Raw genomic sequence first — 19,325 nt, forward strand, 5'->3', positions numbered from 1 at the left:
AAACCTTAAAAGCAAGAAGAGCATGGAGTGAGGTCTTCTGGGCACTGAATGAAAATAACTTCAATCCTAGCATACTCTACCAAGCAAAACTATCATTCAAAATAGATGGAGCAATTAAAGTCTTCCACGATAAGCAGAAACTAAAACAATATGACCACCAAGCCACCACTACAAAAGATTCTTCAAGGAATTCTGCACACAGAAAGTAAAAGAAAACAAAACCATAAAAGGGCAGGCAGTACCAAACCACAGGAGAAGAAAAGGCAAGAAAGTAGACAGTAACACTGATTCAGCTACACACAATCAAACCCTTAAACAACAGACAACTAAATAATAGGAATCACCACATACCTATCAATATGAACACTGAACATTAGCGGACTTAATTCCCTCATCAAAAGACACTGATTGGAAAGCTGGGTTAGAAAGGAAGATCCAACAATCTGTTGCTTACAGGAGACCCATCTCATCAACAGAAACAAGCACTGGCTGACAGTGAAAGGCTGGAAGAAGATTTACCTAGCCAATGGCCCCTGAAAACAGGCAGGGGTAGCAATACTTATCTCAGACAAAGTAGATTCAAATGTACATAGATCAAATGGGATAAAGAAGGACACTCCATACTAATAAAAGGGGAACTATACCAAAAGGAAATAACAATTATCAACTGATATGCCCCCAACATCATCAAACATACTCTGAAGGACTTAAAAACATATATAGACTCCAACACAGTGGTAGCGGGAGACTTTAATACACCCCTATCACCAACAGATAGGTCATCCAAACAAAAAATCAATAAATTCTAGAACTAAACCACACCATAGATCAAATGGGCCTAGCTGATATCTACAGAATATTTCATCCGACTGCTGCACAATATACATTCTTCTCAGCAGCTCTTGGAATCTTCTCCAAAATTGATCATATTTTAGGGCACAAAGCAAGTCTCAGCAAATGTAAGAAAATAGAAATAATCCCATGCATTATATCTGACCACAGTGCATTAGAACTAGAAATCAACAACAAAAATAGCAGTAAAAAACATGCAAACAATTGGAAGCTGAACAACACATTTCATTGATGAAATAAAAGAGGAAATTAAAAGGTTCTTGGAAGTTAATGAAAATGAAAACACGACCTACCGGAGCCTATGGGACACAGCAAAGGCTGTCCTAAGAGGAAACATGGTTTATTGCCATGAGTGCATATATTAAAAGGTCAGAAAGATCTCAAATCAATGATCTAATGCTACAGCTCAAACTCCTAGAAAAACAAGAACAAGCAAATCCCCAAACAAGCAGAAGGAGAGAAATAATGAAAATAAGGGCTGAAAAATCAACTTCTTTCTTGATATGGAGCACTATTAGATGTTGGCTGACCGGAGCAGGCTCCCACTCCATGCCTGGTACTATTCTAGGTACTGCAGACCTGCTCTGAACACCATAGGAAGGACCAGCACTTGAAGCCTACCAAGTAGGCTTGTTCCATTTTATAGACATAAAAACTGATGCCAAGAGGAAACCAAAGCTTGAGATTTCACAGCTAAGAAGTGGTAAAGCTTGCTCAACAGGAATACAGAGCCTCCATAGGGCTTGAACCTCAAATCCCCATTGCTGCCCGGTGGCTACCTCACCAATCTAGGGATAAGGCAGATAGGCCACCCACCAAGGGAATGTCAGAAAGACAAGGCAGAAGGAGCCCCCTCTTTGGTGCAGGAAAAGCACATGAAAGACATCTCCTGCAGACTCTCAGAGGCTCACAGGCAAGGTGAGCACTGGGACACAGCAAAGGCTAAAGGCAGCAGAGCCTCACAAGTTCACCACATTGAGGGTGAGCTGCCTGTCAGGGGAAGAGCCCAAAAGGTTAGAAGGAGTAGGGTGAGGGTGCAAGTGCAACCTGTTAAGAGCCTACTGGAGAATCTAGTATTTTTGGTGTTCCTGCTGTATGCACAGCACCTCCTGACACCTCTCATCCCAAGCTTAAGACCCAGCACCTACTGAAGACTGTTCTACCAGCTTCCTTGGGTGCTCCAGAAAATACCAGCACAGTGCCTTTCATGCAGTAAGTGCTCTATAAATGTTTGTTGCTGAAAGAACCACCTAACAGTCCTGCAAAGGGGGTGAATTATTACCCCATTTGCCAAGATGAGGAAGCTGAGGCTCAGAGCAGGCCACGGAAGGACCAGTACCAGAGTCACTTGGGCTCCACTCCACAGGGACCCTCCCTGAGAACAGCATCTGAGGTGGGCAGACATCCAGTGGGAATGGTTACACCCCAGTTACCACCTGTCCTCTCTTGGTGCACCTGCCCTGGCCAAGCTCTCAGAGACTGTGGGTGGACAGATGGGCACCTTCCCCTCTACTCTCTGTGAAATTGGGAAGGCCATGTTCACCTCAATAGGAAAGAACTAGAGCACAGAGCCCAAGGGGAGGCCCAGGAAGGTCAGACTCCACCACACAACTCCAGGAGGGTGGGCACATTGAGATAAACTTGCCCACCACACATTGTTCCTGGATCAAGGGGCACCTTATAAATGCTTGCTCCAGTAGGGACCAGAAATCAATAAATAACAGCTTTTGCTGATGCTTCTGGTGCCATCCAGGGAATGGGCTGTGCCTTACCCAGTATCCAAGATGTCACCCATTCCCCACCTGGTTATTCTTCCCATACTCCTCCAATGTCACTCCTTGCCTTCCTGTATGCCTTGTCCCCCATCTTCCTTCTCCCAAGCCCCTCTTCTGTTCAAATCCTCTCCAACCCTACCACTTCACTCATCCTCCACTTTCCCTTCATCCCATTCCTCCACCCTCCCCATCCAGGTCTTCTTTCCTCCTCCCCCACTCCATCTCCCACTCCCTCCTCCCCTCTCCCCACTTATTTGCCCCCTTGACCCTCATTCCTTCTCCTCTTGCAGCCTCTCTCACTCCATTCCCACCCAGCGTTCCCTGACCATGAATTGGGGATTATCTGATGCACTAAATCACATGGCAGTCCACAAACACTGTGCATGATGTATAGTCACACACTGCTCCATGACGTATGGACTGTGATATCTGACAGCATTCCCTAAGATTATCACCTATTGAATTCACATCTAACATGACTTGTGTTCATACACTCTGTGATGTTCATACAACAAAGTCACCCAACAACTCCTGTCTCAGACTGATGCCCATCCTTAAGAACAGATGGCTGTATATAAGAACAGGCTTAGCAGTCCCATAGGTCAAACCGCCCACATCAGCAGGTGGCTAAGACCCCCTAGTGGCTGCTCTAAATGCTTCACTGCATTGTCGTCATCCACATCAAGACTTCCTGGAGAATTACTTCTGATCAGTTACCAGAGGAAGAAAATGCACATTTCTGGGTTGCAAGTGAATTTAATAAACATGCAGGCCCCACATGAAATAGACAGCAGTTATGAAACAGGCATGCTCAGGAGAGCCTTGGGTGACAGTGATGAGGGGATATGTCAGTGTGGCTGTTAGGGTACAGATTCACACCAGGGTCCCAGCCTCAGCACTACTGACACTATTAGCTGCATAAATCTTTATAATCCCCTCCTGGGGTTGGGGAAACACTTGTCCTGTGAATTATAAACTGCAATAGCATCCTTGGCCTCATTGCATTTTGCCAGAACACACCCACACACAGTGTAACAATGAAAAATGTCTCTAGACATCACAGTTTAATCCAGAGAACCACTGTTCTACTCTAATTTGTGACCAGTGCATTGTCGGTTGGTGAGAAGATAGGAATTGGAAAGAACAGAATTGGAATATTGGTGCCAAGGAGGTCTAGGGAGGAAAATGGAGACAGGCATCTCCCAGTGTGTAAAGCGTGAGGATATTTATGCCCATGTAAGTGTTCACCAAAGGGAGCCACAATGACAGAAACAGGTTCATCAAAAGGCTCTACCTCAGATGGTAGAGTACCTACCTAGAAAGAACAAGGCCCTGAATTCAATCCCCCAGTACCCCACTGAAAAAAGCCACGTGTAAGAGATTGAAAGGGAGGACAGCCAGGTTGTTGATTCTGCTGATCTCTTCCTGTTGGGTTGTTACAACTTGCCTATACTCCTTCCCTGATGGGTACATCCTGTCAGAAGTTCTCTCACACTTTCCTTGAGTTTGACTTCTCTTTACCTTCTTTCTGTATTTAGTGAAGGGTATTGATTCCAGAACAAAAAACATGCTAGGCAAGTGCTCTATCAATGAGCTAATTCCCTGCTCCCCCTTGCTCTTTGCTACTGCTCCACCACTAATAACAGCATGGCATTCTACTTGTTCTAGGGTGTCTTTGATGGTTTCCCTAACTCTGCTCACACCATCATAAACAACCTTCTTTCATTACATTATCAATAACCACATTTACTTCTCCTGCTAAAACCATCCTGACTACTCAAGCAGGAAACAACGTGACCACTCTTGCACTCTTGCCTCTCATGGCCTCTGCTGGGCCAGGCACTAGCCCTTCACATACAGCATCACGGGGAAGTGCATGGCATATTCTAGGAAGTAGCTGTTTACCAATCAGTAGGGCCATACTTCTGTATGCTAACACCCAACTGAATTTCAGCCCTGCTCTCATCTTATCCCAGGCCAGGGATCCCCAAAGCTGGTTGTGCAACAGAATCACCAGGCAGTGCCTGAAACCATATGCTCAGATGAAAAGGAGCACACTGGGTGATGATGAAACACAATCACACTTAAGAGATCCCTGTGCCCTCCTCCTAAATTTGGGATCTGTAGGAAGCTCCAGGGGCAACATTGGTTCAAACATCTACAAGTTCTTGGAAGGAAGGAGAATGCAAAGAGCCACTCACAATAGCTGTTTCCTTCTCGTGTACGCAGAGAACAGGAGCAGCACTAGCACCATGATCACAAGGATTGCCGTCATCATAATGGCAGCGATGACGATGTTCTTCTGCAGGAACTGCAGCATCACCCTGCACAGCGGACTCTTACTTCAAACATCCAAATGAAAAGACCCAGGGCAGGGTAGACAGAGCAGCGACCCCATGTGCATCCCTGCTGGATGACCCGCAACAAGGACCACATGCGAGGACAATCTCGTGGTTCTGTGCAGAGCAGGAATGAAAACACTAGTGTTAGTCACTGATCACAGAAGTCCTATTGGGGAAGGAGCCAGCTCTTTTCAGGGTAATAGATTCATAACCTGTCCACTGATAGGTGAGATGCTGAGGTGTGGGCTGGCAAGCAGAAACACAGCCAAAAAGAAGGTTCAACAAACCACAGTTTGTAGGAGTTGAGAAGAGCAGAAGAGAGTTCCCATGGTGAGAGGAGACCCTATAGAGTGAAAAGTCCTAATGCAAAGACTTTTGGGAACAATGGAGGTGGGAGCCTGTGGTGTAGCTCAGTGGTTCACCACATGCCTAACATGCAGTAAGATCTGTGTTTAATCCCCAGCAATGCCAAACAGAAAAAAAAAAGTACAACATCAAAGCTCTTCTCTGCTGCTCCCTCCTCCGTGCACCATCAGCTTCAGAAAATTCCACTGTACATACAATCCATGTATGGGTGTAGTTGTGCAGTTTAATCTTGACTGTCAACTTGACTGGATTGGGAGATGAGTAAAGCACACCTCTAGATATGTCTGAGAGGACAATTCCAGAGATAATTACCATGTGGGACAGTAATTGAGGGGGAAAGACTCTTTTGGAATGTGAGCAGCACCATCTTAGGCTGTGGGCCTGGACGGAATAAACATGGAAAAACAAGGCAGCCAGGCATTCTCCAGCTCTCTACTCCTGGGGCCATGAGGTGAGCAACTTTGTTTCTCTCTGGTCCTCTGCCATGCTGTGTGCCTCACCATGGCCCAGAAACAAGGCAGCCAACGGACCATGGACTGAAACCATGAGCCAAAGTAAATCTTGCTTCTTGAGATTGTTTCTCTTAAGTATTTTACACAGCAACAAAAATTGACTAACACAGTTAAGTTTGATTGGTTCGTAATTGTGTCAAGCAGAGGCTCACATATGCCAGAGGTGATTCCAAGTTCTCACAGAAATCCTGAGGTTGGCTTTGGAATGGCACTGAGCATAGACTTGGGAGTTTAGGCCATCTTAGCTAGATTTCAAAAAGAGGAAATTAATGTGAGTCAATGCCCTGTATAGCTATCCTTATCTTAACCAGCAAAAACCCTTGTTCCTTCCTATTATTGCTTATACTCTCTCTACAACAAAATTAGAAATAAGGGCAAAATAGTTTCTGCTGGGTATTGAGGGGGTGGGGGGGAGAGGGAGGGGGCGGAGTGGGTGGTAAGGGAGGGGGTGGGGGCAGGGGGGAGAAATGACCCAAGCCTTGTATGCACATATGAGTAATAAATTTAAAAAAAAAAGAGATGTAGGTGATATAAGGGACTCCTAGAGCTTCTGTCACTCCATTTGTAATGTGCCCCAAGAAGAAGGTGGCCTTGGGGAAATGGGACACAAAGGTACAATGACAAGAGTCAGCTGGTTTAGTGTAGAGAGATCTGAGTAGAGCTGGTGACAAAGAGAATAAAGTGCTGGTTGAGGGCTTTCTTGGTTTATGGGGAGAAAAGAGGGACATGTCCAAAACCTTCATCTGTGCTGTCAAGCAGCAGCAGATAAATGGTTCTAAGGTCTCTGTAGGAATAATTCAGCATTTAATTTCTGAAAAGTAGGGAGTTACAACCGGTTATCCCCTTGACACAGAGTGCTGATGTGGAGGGTGCACAGGACTTTGTACCAGCATGGGCCAGTTTCTAGCCACTCTGAACAGGCACAGCTCAGGTAATCCAACAAGGAGGAAGATGTCACACATCAGGAACTACGTTAGCGCTTGCCATTTAATCCCTCCTGCTTGTTAGAGAGCCTCAGTACCCAGAAGTAGAGGAACTCATCCCCATGTTCAGAATGACCCCGTCAACAGAAAAGCAGCATCATTGGGGAGAGACTTGGTTCAAGAGGGAGAACACCTATGTAGCATGAGTGAAGTCCTGAGACCAAACCTCAGTACAGAAAAAAGGGAAAAAGTAGCATCTTCACAGAAAGATGATCAAATTGCTGTAGCTCGCTTCAGTCAAATTCTTTAGTTCAGACTATATACTATTGCAGGAGAATTAAAGGTGTGCTAACCTGTGCTCAGGTAAAATAGCAGGAAAGGCAAAAGACATTCTGGAGTCATCTGTACTTGAGGATCTTACTGGGTTTGTGCCAAAAGGATTGTTACCTGGATTAACTGTTTCTTGAGGTGTTTATCTTCAGTACTCAATTGTTTTCTTAAATTGCTGTTGAAAACAGAGGATTCCTTAACCCACTTCTCCTCTGAAATGTCATCTACAAAGACAAAGGAGAAACATGTTGCTATACTTTGGATCTTGAATGTCCCCCAAAGCCCAGGTGTTAAAGTCTTGATCCCTAAGGTGGTGCTATAGGAAGGTATGGGAACCTTTAAGAGCTGTGGCCTAATGGGAGATTTGCAGATCATTGGGAGCATACCCTTGAAGAGGACTAAGGACCCCTCTTCTTTTGCTTTCTAGATATGAAGTGAGCACTTTTGTTCCACTCCAAACCCCTGTTATGACATGCTACCTTATCAAAGGCCAAAAACAATAGTGCCAATCAATCCCAAACTAGAACCTCCAGAAACTGTGAGCCAAAATAAGGCTTTTCTTGTTGTTGTGACAGAAAGGTAACATGTGTTTATTTACAAATGACCATTGACCTGTGATTAAGTCTGTTTTTATGATGAAAGAAGAAGTGAAGAATTAAGGAGGATCTCGGAGAAAAGTCTAAATGTATGACAGTACATCCGCATTTCGATTTAATTATTTTAAGTTAACAAATTCCTGGGTCTCTGTCCCATGCATGACTGGTTCTCACAGTGGAGTGCTTCAAGATGACAGGGAAGGCTTGTTACAGCCTGGACTGCTGGGCTCCACTTCAGAATTTCTGACTCAGGAGGTCTAGGTGGATTTAGTAGGCCTGAGAATGTTTAAGGTTCTCTGTTTCCAAGAGCTACTTCTGGGGCTTGTGGCATGGCTCAAGTGATGGAGCACTTACCTAGCAAGCATGAGGCTCTCAGTTCAAATTTAGGACAGTTAACCAGAAAAAAAGGCAAGAGATATTACAGCTGCCCATCAGGGATGACACTTAGAGGACATTAGTGTGGGACATGCAGCTTATCACTGAACTTCTCTGAACCCCAGTCTCTGTTTATAATTATATGAAATAAAAATAATAGGGCTTGTTCACAGGTGGCATAATGTTCATGAAAAGAATGTTTAAACTATAATGTGTACACAAAATGCTTCACAAGTTGCAAGGACAAAGTAAGGAAGTACTTATGAGTAGGGAGACTACACAATCGTTTACAAGAACAAAGACAGGGTGAATGTGAGAAATATTCGCACCCTAGCTGTGCCATTGGTTATCTTTGACTTGTTTGCATAGAAGACCTGGCAAGGAAACTGAATGAGTTTGGCTTGGTGAACTGGGAGGCCAAGAGAGTTCTCAGACACAGGAATGGCCCTGGGAAATGGATGAGAGATGTTCTGAGGGTTCCAGGGCAAGAGTTCTGGGAAGAACTGTTTGAACTATTTAGCAAATGGAAAGGAGAGTTATCAAAACACAATTGTGGAGGCTGAAAACTAATGAACCTCACAGCCCCAGAAGATGTCACACCAGGCTGGAGCCCCAGGCCCTAGAAGGGAGACTAGGGCCCTAGAAGGGAGACCTCCCAAGGTCCACACCATTTGGGGCAAGTTGGGTCACTCCGCTTTGACCACCTTCACAAAGAGAAGAGGAATCACTGCAATGTGACTTAGACTATCAAGTGTGTGCAATAACAATCTACTGAAGCTCCTGGGAAAAGATAGGAATTTGTTCCTTTTTCAATTTGGCTGAGAAAAGAAAGAAAACTCTCAAGCCAGGCATTGGTGACCTATACCTGTAATTCCAGCTACTTGGCAGGCCGAGATCAGAGGATCATATTTCAAGGCCACCCTGGGCAAAAAGTTCACAAGACTTCATCCCTATAAATACCTGGCATTGTGGTGCATGCCTGTCATGCCACCTATGGGGAAGATAGTGGTTCCTGGCCAGTCCAGGTAAAAGAGTTTGTGAGATCCCATATCAACCGGAAAAATCTGGGCACAGTGGTTCACACCTGTCATCACAACTATGGTGGGAACAGTGAAATAGAAAGATCATGGTCCAGGCAGGCCTGGGAAAAAACAAAGACCTTATGTCCAAAATAAATAGCCAGAACAAGAGATGTGAGGTGAGGTTCAAGTGGTATAATGTCTGTCCAGCATGTGCAAAGCTCTGAGGACAAACCCTAGGAGCAAAGAGAGAGAGAGAGTCAGAGAAAGAGAGAGTCAGAGAGGGGGATTAGAAGAGAAAAAAGAGAGAAGGAGAAACTCTCCACTTAATATGGCTTATAATTACTTCGCTATAGAAATGCCAACTTGTCAAATCAGAGTCAAGAACAGAAGACTCTGAATTACATGGAACCCATCCTCCAGGGGACTGTTCTTGCTGAGCTTTTTCAGAGAGCATTACAAAAACTAGCCAGTACATTTGAACATGTAGTTTTAGTTTTCTTCTCTATACCACAGGAGGAAAAAACCAGAACTAAGAACTACACTCTACACTAATCTTTAATGTGGTATAAGTTTTAATTAACCAAGGTTCTCTGGAGAGTCTGAAAGTTTTTTTTATATTGAGGAGTTGGGAGTTTGATCATTTATTGGATTATTGTCAGCGGGAACAATTAAGAACAATTATCAGATTTTGATACACACATTTGGATATCCAAACCTCTTTTCAGCTTTAGAAAACTATGACCTAGATGAACCTAAGACAAAGCATAAACTGCCTGCCTATAGGAAAAGGTGAGTGGTGTGGGAAAGGTGGGTGGTGTGGAGGTCATGGGAAGGCAACAAAAAACAGTTGACACATAGAGACCAAGTGAAATTCAGAAATACTGAATGTTACATTTATGAAAGAAACAATGGACCTAACACAGAGCACTAAGCAAATGGTACGAAAGCGGGAGAATCTTCCCCTGGCAGGGCTGCAAGCAAAAGGTCAAACAAATGCCTTGGGAAACTCCAGGCTCACAGGCTGGCACTCTGCAAAAAAAAAATAGAGTTTAAAACAGGAGATCTGCACACCATGCAGGAACCAGATACTGGAGAAGTGACCCCTGCATTTCCTACCTTACTCACAGGTGCCATGGAAGGCCTTACAGTGAAATTTCCCAGCCAGGGAGAGACGATCCTGTGGTTTTATATCTCTAAGCCCCAAAGGCCTCCCCCCTCCACTGACCCAGGAATCTGGTTGTGACATGAACTCAGATTCACAGACATTTTTACTTGAGTGGGAAATGCAAGGCACAAATCATGCTGTAGAGATGAGGGCAAAAACAACAGCAGAGATACAGCCTGAACGCTGGTACAAAAGGGACAAACCATGTGTAAATATGAGCAGGGGTTTTAGGATAGAGAGCTGTGAAAACAGGGCACACAGGATCAATCAGAACCTTATGCCCTAACCACCCAGTTATGACTATATTGTATGCATCCAGAGGGCTAAAGAGACTGAAGGAAAGCAGTCACTTCTCAGGAGTTTCTCACCTCAAACCCACACAGGCGGCACACCTCTGATGTGAAGAGGCATCCAGTTGGGGTAAGTGGGGTCCTCAGGCTCAGCTGGTGGAAGCAGTTTGAGGATATCTCCTGTGCAAGAATTGAATCCAGCAGGAGCAAAAGCAGGACAGGGCTCTGTCCCTTCTCCTCCCTAAGGAAAAAATGTTGACTGGTGGTTTTGTTCCCTTTACTGATGTTTATAGCTTGTTGTTATTGTTTTGGTTTACTCTGTGTTCTCCCTCATTATTATTTTTTTATATCTTCATCCCATATACCTTTCCTCCCTTTTCTATCTTGATTCTCTCATTTTCCTTACCCATTCCCCTTATTTTCATCACCTAATTATTATTGCCTCTAGCTTTAATTTTTTTTTGCAGTACTGGGGCTTGAACTCAGGGCCTACATCTTGAGCCATTCCACCAGCCCTTTTTTTGTGTGATGAGTTTTCTCGAGATAGGGGCTTGCGAACTATTTGTCTAGGCTGGCTTTGAACCATGATCCTGATCTCTGCCTGCTGAGTAGCTAGGATTACAGGCATGAGCCACCCACACCTGGCTTCAATAATTTTTAAACTCCTAGTTTATCCAATAAGTACTATAGTTCCTTTCTTTTCTAACTTAATTGGAGTATAATTATTGTGGAGGATGCCCTCTTTTAGGCAGATATAGTGGAAGGAGAAATACCAAGAGCAAGATGGAACACAGATACATACAGACACATTGATTTGGGTGACTTCAATACCCACCTCTCTTCAATAAATGATCCAGGCAAAAAGGAACTTCAGAGTTAACTGCAGCATAGCTCAAATGGACTTAACAGATATACACAGAATATTCCATTCGATAGCTGCAGAATACACATTCTCTTCAGCAGCCCATTGAACTTTTCCCAAAATAGATCAATTTTAGGACATAAAACAAGTCTTAGCAAATTCAAAACAGCTGAAATAATTTCTTATATCTTATCACACCATAGTAGAAGAAAATTACAAGTCAATAGTGAGAGAAACTACAGAAACTATATAAACACATGGAGCTTGAATAGAACATTTTTGAATCATCATAAACCACTGAAGGATTCAGAAAGAAAAATTTTTAAATTCCTACAGTCAAAGGAAAATGAAAACACAATTTATAAGCACATGTAGGGTACAGAAAAGGCAGTTCCAATGGGGAAGATTATAGCTATGAGTGCCTATATTACACACCAGGAAGATCTGAAGTAAAAAAACCAAATGATGTACCTCAAGGTCATACAAGAACAAGACAAGCCAAACCCCAAATTAGTAGGTGGAAGAAGAAATAAATTTGAGGGTGTAATGAAATGGAGACTAAAAGAATAACACAACAGATCAATGAAACAAAGAGTTGGTTCTTTGAAACGATAAACAAGATTGATAATCCCTCAACCAAACTAACCAAAAGAAATTAATAAAATCAGAGCAGAAGCCTGGATGTGGATATGAGACCTGTACAATTATTCAGAGACCTCTGGATGTTTCAAATATATTAGATTGAGCCATATGAAGATGTAGGTGCTTGATTATTTTTTATCTATAAACACAATAGATTCAAGTGATTCAACCCAACATTGTAATCCCCACCCAAAGGATATTTTCTACTTGACATATTTTTCTATCCGGTTTTTGTGTGTGTGTGTGGTACTCAGGACTTGCCCTTACTAGGTAGCCATGCAACCACGTGAGCCAAACCACCAGCCCAACATTTTTCTAATTTCAAGGGCCCTAGAAACCAAATATCACTGATTATATGAAGACAAATATGATAACCAATTTATAATGTGATTCTTTCTTTACAAAAAAATATGAAATTAACTTCAAACCTAGTTTAACTTGACCACTACCTATCTGAGTCTTGAGGTCTGGGAAGATAGAAGATAAACCCATCTGTACTTAGAAGGTGGTCAAGCGATTAGCAGCTGCATAATATTATGCAGGAGGTGAGGGACATTTTTAGGGACTGAGATGCACTGGCACTGCATGAACACTCCTGGGTGAGCAACACCTAACACTTGCGGGAACCAGCATCACTCATGGAGCAACAAATGATGCTAAGAAAACTGGATATCCACATGCAAACGAACAAATGTGGAACTTGATCTAACCCTATATACAATATTTAACACAAAATGAATCAAAACACAGGAGATGTAGTTCAGTGACAGAGTGTTTGCCCAGCATTTGTGAGGCCTGAATTCAATCTACAGGAAGAAAAATGTGTCAAGACCAATATGTAAAAGTAAGAGCTAAAATTATAAAACTCTTAGAATAAAACATGGGGCAAAACTTTCATGTATATGAAGATAAAGACAGGCAACAAAAGAAAAAAATATGTACACTGGACTTCATGAAAATTTTAAATTGTTTGACAGGTGTGGTGGCATACACTGTATCACCAGCTTTTGAGAAGCAGAAACAGAAGATCAAGAATTTGGGGACAGCCTGGACTACATTGACAAAATGTAGGAACAATAAAAGTGACCAAAATGGATGGAAGAATAAGCAAAATGTGGTATACACATAAAATGAAATGTTATTCAGCTTTAAAAAAAAAAACAAAAACAGGAGCTGGTGGCTCGCACCTGTAATCACAGCTACTAGGGAGGCTGAGATTGAAAGGATCATGGTTCAAGGCCAGCTCGAGCAAATACTTCATGAGACACAATCTCCAAAATAACCACAGCAAAATAGATGGGAGAACCTGCTTTGCTAATACCTGCTTTGCAAGTGTGAAGCCCTAAATACAAAACCCAATGTCCCTTCCCCCCACCCAAAAAAAAGAAAAAGAGAAAAAAGGAAGTTCTCATACATGTGGATGAACATCTGTTACGTTATGCTAAGTGAAATAAGCCAGTCAAAAGACAGACATGATAGTAGAATGGTGGTTTCCAAGAGGAGGAAGAGGAAGGAATGGGGAGCTATTGTTTAATGAGTACAGAGTTTCAGTTTCAAAACATGAAAAGAGTTATGGGGATAGATGGCAGTGAGAGCAGCACAAAATTATAAATTCAATAACAAATAATTGAATTATAAATTCAATTATAAAATTCAATAGCACAGAACTGTTCACATGAAATAGTTAAATTGGTAAATTTTGGTACATCTGCTTTATTATAATAAAAAATTAAAAACAGTTCAGGCGTGGTACCACAAGCCTAATATCCCTGCATTTGGGAGGCTTAGTTTGGATGATCTTGATTTCAAGGATAGCCTGAGCTATGTCGTAAGAACCTGTCGGAAAAAAAGGTGACGAAGTAACAACCTATATGCATCAATACTTAAATGTCACAAACCACAGCTCGGTCTACATATATACTCAGCAACCAGCATCTACTCCTGACCAGTGACTGAGTCACCAAACATCACTCTGACCAAGTGGGATTTGTTCCATGAATATAAGGTTGATTCAACACTAATTAATATCATACACATTAAAAACAAATTTAAGGAAAAATCAGTATCCATAGATACTGAATGGATATTTAACAAAATTTAAGAGCCATCCTTAATTCCAAAAATACTCAAGCAAATATAAATTGAAAGATAAATTCTCAGTATGTGTTTATGTATATATGTATGTGTATGGATGAGTAGATAGGTAGGTAAGTAGATAGATAGACAGATAGAAAGATAGATAAGAGGCTAGATAAATAAGCTCTTATTCATATTAGTCCCATAAAAACTATCTTAGGAAACACTGGAGTCATTTCCTCTGAAAGAGGCACAGAAAAGGATGCAACTATACATCCACTACTACTCAAGATTGTCATAGAGTTATTAGCAATGCAATTAAACATGATGCATGAATCAGCGAAAGGCAATATAATTGTAAAGAAGTAAAAGCATGTCTATTTGCAGATGATATTACAGCCCAGGCAGATGTGGTGGGAAATGACCCTCAGGAACTGGACTGCACAACTGTGTGCATCCTATCAACACAGGCACAGTCCCCTGCTGCCAAGGTCACATTTATGTTTCCATCATTACTACATGTGACCACATACTTGACTTTGTTCCCTACTCTTCTTCAAAAAAATGGAGCAGCTTTGGGGAACAGTATGTCCTTCATTTTTGTGATTTCTATTATGTGACAAATCACATTTGTTCTTATCACACATTGAAGGAGGTATTAATGATCACATGTCTCCCTCTAACCACTTCATGCCCATGAGAGTATAAAGTGTATTGAGTGTAAATTATTGTGCTTATTAGGTTTCTGATACTAGGAACAGTGAGCCCCACTTTCACATCAGGTTCCTGTCTTCTGAATGGCTTCCAGAATGGCAGAACCTGTCTGACCCTGTCCAACAGGGACCACCCCAAAACACATGGATAGTCACACTTTAGACCATAGAATCCATAGTGAGTGGAAAGTTATCCAAAGGATTATAGACAGTTCTTTCCTTCACATCTTAAATTCTCAAATTAGTACTGCCACCAGTTGCCGCTTTCCAATATGCTAAAATGATAGCATCCTACACATGACAAAATACACAGTCCTATAGAAATATGTACATATTATCAACTACATATACTGCTTTGATCCACAGCTGCCCTTGTAACCAGCTGCTCTGATGTTCTTCCTTTGTATTTCAATGTACCATTTGGCTCTGCGAGAAACACTTCTATTACAAGCTCATCTTCAGGAAAGCAAACAAAAGCGGGTTAACACCACAACAGAGGACTTAGATACTTTACTCTGTAAGTACCTAAAGAGGTCTCTGAATATGTCAATAAATGTGACAAGTTCAAGGAAAGAGGAATGGGATGTTCTGAAATGCCCTGTCTTGACAAGGGAAACCCACACTATCTAAATCATTTCTGAAAAGTCTAATAGGATTGGATATCTTGTGCAGTTAACACTGTCCTCCAAAGATACATGGCTAGAAACTCTGCACCAGGTTTCATTATATTTAGTATGACAGTGCCTTAATTTTCCTTCTTGCTCCTGGTGTCTTTCCCTATAAGATTTTCCCCATGATGACCCACAAAAGTAGGTAAAAGTTGTTGGGTAGAAATAAAGCAAAACAAATGTCAAAAGGTTTTCTGTTTTAAAACTGTTATTAATGCATTAGGGTCCATATTTTGAAATACATATGATTACGTGACTATGCTGTTGTTTACATATACATTTATCTTTTGGATCTGTCTTTGAGATAGGGTCTTGCCTTTTGCCCAGGTGGACTTCAGTCCTCCTACTTAAGCTTCCTAATGTCACTGCGATGCCAGTGCATGCCAGCACACCCAGCATTTTTCCATTGAGATTTATAAACATTTCTGACTTAGCTGGCCTGGAACTGGGATCCTCCTGATTTCAGCACCACAAGTAGCTAGAAGCCCCTGGCACCTGGAATCTTTTCTTTATAATGGATGAGCATTGGTTATTTTATATTTCCCCAATGACTAATTTATTTCAGCAAAGCTTTGTAGTTACAAGGAGTAAGTGTTTTACTTCTCTGCTTTAGTTTATCCATAAGTATTTTGTTCTTTTTAATACCATTAAAGAGAAATTGTTCTAATTTTCTTCTCAGATTGCTCATTGTCAATGTAAAAAACAAGGATTTTTGTGTGATGCATATGTATCTTTTTACTTTGCTAAATTTGTTTGCTCTAACAACTTTAGTGGTGTCTATAGGGTTTCACCATACAAAATTAGTTCATTTAATTTTCTTCTGCCTATTCAGTTCTTTGATCACATCTGGGGAGGCTTGGGACATTATTTCTACAAACATTTCCTCTGCCTCTTTTCTTCTGAGATTCCCACACAGTGTGTGTCTGTATGCTTGGTGGTGTCCCTTTAAGTCCCTCAAGTTTTGTTTCTTTTCATTATTTACCTTCCTGCTCCTCAGATTAGATAACGTGCTGTTGGACCTCTCTAGAGAGATTTCATTTCTGCTTCAGTACTTTTCAGCTCTGGAACTTCCTTATGTCTTTTTATAATTGCTCTTTATGGATATTCTTATTTTGTTCAAATATTGCTTTGCTGGTTTCCTTCATTTCTTTGTCCATGGTTTCCTTTACTCATCCAGCATACTAAAGACAGTTGATTAAACATCTCTTGACTAATAATTCCAATGTCCAGGCATCATCAGGGATGGGTTCTGTCAAATTATTTTTTCATATCAGTGAGCCATCCTTTCCTGATTCTTTGTATCTTGTGTTGTTTTAACTTTAAGACAGACATTCTGAGTATTACATTTGGATAGCTCATGAAATATAATTACTCACTTCTTAGGGACTGCTGAGTTTTACTTATTAAGGGTTGGACTGTCAATTTGTGATTTTGCCCAACTATTGTTGCAAAGAGTGTGTTCATTATTGTGTGTGAGTGCTGTTCTTAGATTGTTATCTCTGAACTCAGTTAGTGGCCCAAAAAGTTTCCTTAAGTATCTCCAAAAAGGGGGATGAAATGCTTCTTTAAATCTCCTCAACAGGGTTATGGGGAGGTTTAAACAATGGCTAAGATTCTTGCCAGCCTATGATCTAAAGCAGTAATTACATCTTGATTTTTGGAGGATAAGATCCTTATTTCCCTCCTTGGCACCAGGATGCCTCACAGGAATGTGGCCTGCTATCCACAAAGTTGCCTGCCACAGAGCTTGGGGATGGAAAATGGGAGCTGCTACATGAAATGCTGGAATTCTCCCTAACTTAAGAGCCTCTTCATCAAGCTCACTTTGGGCACTGCCAATGTTAGACAACACTCCAGTGTTCCTAAATGGCGACTTATGATAGCTGTGACCAAATGATATTTTAATATGGGACAGATTTTTGGATCTTCCCTACCCTACCATCTTCCATCTGAACCCTACTTTTCCTCAAATACTAAATGGGAATCTTGGATTAGATCAATGATCTGAGAATCCCTAGAGGACTTCAAAAACTATCAATACAAAGATTCCCCTCCATACACACACACCACATGATCTGATTGCTGTGGAGAGGGTGGAATGTCTCTATAACCATCCCCAATGGATTCTCCTACTTCCCGGAGGTGGCCCTGCTGCTGTTACATGGCTCCCTCTTCCAGGAGAATGATCCTTTCCAATTGTTTATCTTCTACGTTTTGCTCTATTACTCAGGATTTTGACACTTATAGGAACTGATTCTAACCAGAAGGCAAACTGCTTGTCCACCCCTCAAAGCAGCAAGAACATTGATCTGAGAGATAACCAGTGTTAAGCAAGTAACTTTTTAAAATACAACCTGATGCTTTCACATGAGAAGGCAACTTACCAAATATTTTAGCCAAATGTTCTCGCTCATATAAACTGGATGCAAATTCTGAATTGTTCAAGTTATTAGGTTGGAGATGACCTATGGGAAGATAAACCTTAACTGTGATTAAATCTTTCATTGAATCCGCATGTACGTGCTTTTAAAGTAATGTTCTTCTATAAGGTATTTTGAGGGGTATATTGGCCTGCAATCACCAATTCTCAGTGTCACAAAAAATGTGAAGTGTCTACAGGACTCAAGTTCCAACACAAAGCTCATTTTCACGTTGTTTCCTGAAAAGCAAGTGAGAAATTTGTGCACATGGCAGCTTTAACTCTAGAAGACAGTTGATAGAGGGGCCTGTATGATTTATGCCAAATGACATCACATATGACTGCTTTGATCAAATAATTGGCAAACACACAATTTGCTATTAATGAGACATTGTCAAATCTTTAGACATAGATACACTTATCTCTGCAACTCACATTATTAATAATATGTTCATCATATTGAGTCATACAAGTGCATTTATTTTTTTTCTTTTTTTTATTCATATGTGTATACAATGCTTGGGTCATTTCTCCCCCCTTCCCCCTGCCCCCCCCCTTAACTCCACCACCCCCTCCCTCTCCCCCACACCCCCTCAATACCTAGCAGAAACTATTTTGCCCTTATCTCTAATTTTGTTGAAGAGAGAGTATAAGCAATAATAGGAAGGACCAAAGGTTTTTGCTAGTTGAGATAAGGATAGCTATACAGGGAGTTGACTTGCATTGCTTTCCTATACCTGTGTGCTACCTTCTAAATTAATTCTTCTTGAACTAACCTTTTCTCTAGTTCCTGGTCCCCTTCTCCTATTGGTTTCTGTCACTTTAAAGTATCTGCATTAGTTTCTCAGCGTTGAGGGCAAAAAATGTTATCTAGTTTTTTGGGTGTCTTACCTATCCTCATACCTCCCTTGTGTGCTCTTGCTTTATCATGTGATCAAAGTCCAATCACCTTGTTGTGTTTGCCCTTGATCTAATGTCCACATATGAGGGAGAACATACAATTTTTGGTCTTTTGGGCGAGGCTAACCTCACTGAGAATGATGTTCTCCAATTCCATCCATTTACCAGCAAATGATAACATTTCGTTCTTCTTCATGGCTGCATAAAATTCCATTGTGTATAAATACCACATTTTCTTAATCCATTTGTCTGTAGTGGGGCATCTTGGCTGTTTCTATAACTTGGCTATTGTGAATACTGCTGCAATAAACATGGGTGTGCAGGTGCCTCTGTAGTAACCTGTGTCACAGTCTTTTAGGTATATCCCCAAGAGTGGTATTGCTGGATCATATGGCAGATCTATGTTCAGGTTTTTAAGAAGCCTCCAAATTTTTTTCCAGAGTGGTTGTACTAGTTTACATTCCCACCAGCAGTGTAAGAGTGTTCTTTTTTCCCCA

The 19,325-nt window shown here is 41.6% G+C and overlaps 1 protein-coding gene across 9 annotated transcripts in view; it reads right to left on the reverse strand.

Annotated features, from left to right (window-relative positions):
- LOC109676984 (uncharacterized protein C2orf92-like) overlaps positions 1–19,325 on the reverse strand; it is a 177,610-nt gene that overhangs the window by 58,453 nt on the left and 99,832 nt on the right. For 7 of the 9 annotated variants that reach the window (XM_074050185.1, XM_074050181.1, XM_074050178.1 and 4 more), the window contains 4 exons: positions 17,894–17,974; positions 10,627–10,789; positions 7,218–7,324; positions 4,829–5,083 (listed from right to left, as the gene is read on the reverse strand). The gene's annotated coding sequence lies outside the window, so the exon portion shown is untranslated. Of the gene's footprint in view, positions 1–4,828; positions 5,084–7,217; positions 7,325–10,626; positions 10,790–17,893; positions 17,975–19,325 lie in introns of those variants that run through there. The other 2 variants (XM_074050179.1, XM_074050184.1) reach the window with 1 other exon arrangement.

The sequence above is a fragment of the Castor canadensis genome, chromosome 12, assembly GCF_047511655.1.
Source record: "Castor canadensis chromosome 12, mCasCan1.hap1v2, whole genome shotgun sequence".
NCBI lineage: Eukaryota > Metazoa > Chordata > Mammalia > Rodentia > Castoridae > Castor > Castor canadensis.